The sequence below is a fragment of the Pan paniscus genome, chromosome 5 (genome assembly GCF_029289425.2).
Source record: "Pan paniscus chromosome 5, NHGRI_mPanPan1-v2.0_pri, whole genome shotgun sequence".
Classification (NCBI taxonomy): Eukaryota; Metazoa; Chordata; class Mammalia; order Primates; family Hominidae; genus Pan; species Pan paniscus.
The window spans coordinates 43867702-43870881 of record NC_073254.2 but is presented as its reverse complement, the minus strand read 5'-3'; the positions used below and the strand labels follow the sequence as shown (position 1 = coordinate 43870881).

At 37.9% G+C, this 3180-nt stretch overlaps 1 pseudogene; it reads left to right on the top strand.

The window, feature by feature from the left end:
- Window positions 1-1694: 1694 nt before the first annotated feature.
- On the top strand, window positions 1695-2619 carry LOC129398090 (olfactory receptor 2G3-like; annotated as a pseudogene).
- The last annotated feature ends 561 nt before the right edge of the window (window positions 2620-3180 follow it).

Here is a 3180-nt window from a genome sequence, read left to right as displayed (position 1 = left end):
CATTAAACAGATTAGAACAAGAGTGATGTGTGTCTGGCTTTATTTTATTCCTTTGATACAAGTAAAACGAGTACAATTTAGTGTAGCTAAATGGGTGGGAATTAACACAAATGAGAGAATCGGAAGACTTACGCATGTATGTATGTTTTTATGGGTATGTATGTGTATAACTGTGAGTGAAATTATTAGAACTATATATATTTAGTATACGTTATATTGAATATATTACATGTAGCATATTTATAAACTGGTTTATTCCTTAAGGGTCCTTTCATGTTCTCTTTTTACTATTGTGCTCTCCTCCCCCTATTTTGAGGGATCACTCAGTGTCTTCATCCTTTTATGGGGTATCCATGCCTCCTCTGACTTTTCCTGTGACTTCTTTTCATTTCCATTGAGTACTGCTAAGTACAATTTTTAGATGATAAGTGAAATAAATATTAAAAAAACAGTGAAAATTACCTTATATATTTTACTTTAATGACTAATTTTCAGAACAAATATTAATGCAATTTCAGGATATACAATTATTGTAGGGGAAGAATTTTTGGCTGGAGTAATTTTTCCTGATGCCACGTGGAAAGTGCCTATTTGTCCTATATATGAGGTAAAGTCGTGAAATTTGGGTATATACTTTGTATCTATGAATATATTTTAAACTTCTGCATTTATAAGTGTTTGGACTTTTAAAAAGCTGATTAAAAATTTTGATCTTTTCATCTTCTAGAAGATAAACATTCTATGTTGGTTTGATGCCTCTTAGTCTCACTAAAGAGCCCTTCTTACCCTGATCACCACTCTTTCCATTCAGATTCAACTACCTCTTCATTCAACACACAAGACCAGAGAGCTAACTCCCTTCCCTAACACCACACACCAAAGAAGAGAAGGAGAACTTTGCAAATCAGGACTATCATAGATGAATCCAGCTTATAGGCCGGAAGGTAAACTAGATGACTAAACATGAGGTGTGCTGCATAATGCTTGCATAAGAATATCTTTGCTGAATAAACTGCATGAGTTTACATCATCAGTATGCTGGTGGACTAAATGAGTTAACAAATCCCTAAAGAAAATAAGTCATTGAAAGTATGTGTCCATATAATTAAACATTAAGTTATAAATGTTAATATTATTACTTTCAATAGCCAAATGTTTGCCATTTTATAGGAAAAATAACCTCTATAATCTCCAGAAGCTAGCTACCATTCATATAAAGAAAAACCTTAAAAAATGCCCAACTCAGAATTTACAATTGAAGAATGGAAATGCTGTTTATATTAATTATTTGCATATATTAACCATTACTGAGTTTTTTCACTGAATTTGAACAATTTGTCCTGAGTTATAAATTAATTGAATGTACTTTATTCCTTTGACATTTTCTTTCTTTCTGCCTTTATTTTTTCTGTGATACACTTTATCTCAGCTTCTAATAGTTATCAGTCAGGAAAACACTGCTTCCACAATAGCCTTCATGTATCTCTCTGTATTTTGTATTTTCTTTAAGGTCTTCTTTTGTGATTTCTATACCAAAATTTATTCCATGGGTCACTGTAACATCTCTGAGTCAGTGTTTTGATTAGAGATTAATCAAAACTTTTTAAAGATTGATATTTTGCCCAATGGCCAACACATCATCCTCCCTGAATTCTTGTAATGTGTTTCTCCTGGTTCTGAACAGGGTGATGGGCATGACCAACAGCAGTGTCAAGGGAGACTTCATCCTGGTGGGTTTCTCTGATCAGCCCCACCTGGAAAAGATACTCTTTGTGGCTGTTTTGATATCCTATCTCTTTACCCTTGTGGAAAATACAGTAATTATTCTGATCTGCTCTGTAGACCCTAAACTCAAGACACCCATGTATTTTTTCTTACTCACCTCTCCTTAGTTGATATCTGTTTTACCACCAGTATTGTCTCCCAGCTGCTGTGGAACCTAAAAGGACCTGACAAAACAATCACATTCCTGGGTTGTGTCATCCAGCTCTACATCTCCCTGGCACTGGGCTCCACTGAGTGTGTCCTCCTGGCTGTAATGGCTTTTGATCGCTATGCTGCAGTTTGCAAACCTCCCCACTATACCGCCGTAATGAACCCTCAGCTGTGCCAGGCTCTGGCAGGGGTTGCGTGGCTGAGTGGAGTGGGAAACACTCTTATCCAGGGCACTGTCACCCTCTGGCTTCCTCGCTGTGGACACCGATTGCTCCAACATTTCTTCGTGAGGTACCCTCCATGATTAAGCTTGCATGTGTGGACATCCATGATAATGAGGTTCAGCTCTTTGTTGCTTCACTGGTCTTGCTCCTCTTGCCCTTAGTGCTAATACTGCTGTCCTATGGACATATAGCCAAGGTGGTCATAAGGATCAAGTCAGTCCAGGCCTGGTGCAAAGGCCTGGGGACATGTGGATCCCATTTGATAGTAGTGTCCCTCTTCTGTGGGACCATCACAGCTGTCTACATCCAGTCCAACAGTTCTTATGTCCATGCTCATGGGAAGTTCATCTCCCTCTTCTATACAGTTGTCACCCCGACCCTCAATCCTCTCATCTACACACTGAGGAATAATGACGTGAAAGGAGCACTGCGATTATTTAACAGAGACTTAGGCACATAAAAAATGAAGCAGAGTACACAGTGCTCAACTTTTTTCACAAGGGAACTTTAAAGGTCATCTTGTATAATTCTTCACTCAAGAACTTTGCCAGTCTGTAAAGGAAGAGATGTAATCTTCTCCATCTGCATTACTGTATTTCACTTGGCCTCAGAGCTTTCTATCCTCTCCAATCTCTTTCCAGACTTCTTTTGAGCCCATGTGAGGCAATATTCCCCCATGCCTTTTAGATCTCCATGAGTCACATCATTTCTGTTTCTCGCTCTCCCCGGCTTCCTGTGCTTTTCTTTAGCCTTCCTTCCTTTCTTGCTTTTTTCCTTCCCTTCCTTCCGTTTCCACCTTTTATTTATTCATTAAAAAAAGACATATAAGCCCTCAAACACAATTTTGGTATACAAGGTCTTGTTTATTATATAATAGTCATTGTTTCGGATCAACTCAGAGAAAAGTATAGAGCCCTTCTTGAATTACTTAAAACTTAACTATAAATTAGGGCATGCTTTATTTAAATATACTCAAGCACTGAAAAGGAATAGGTATCTGTGTTCTAGAGCAGGCTGTGGC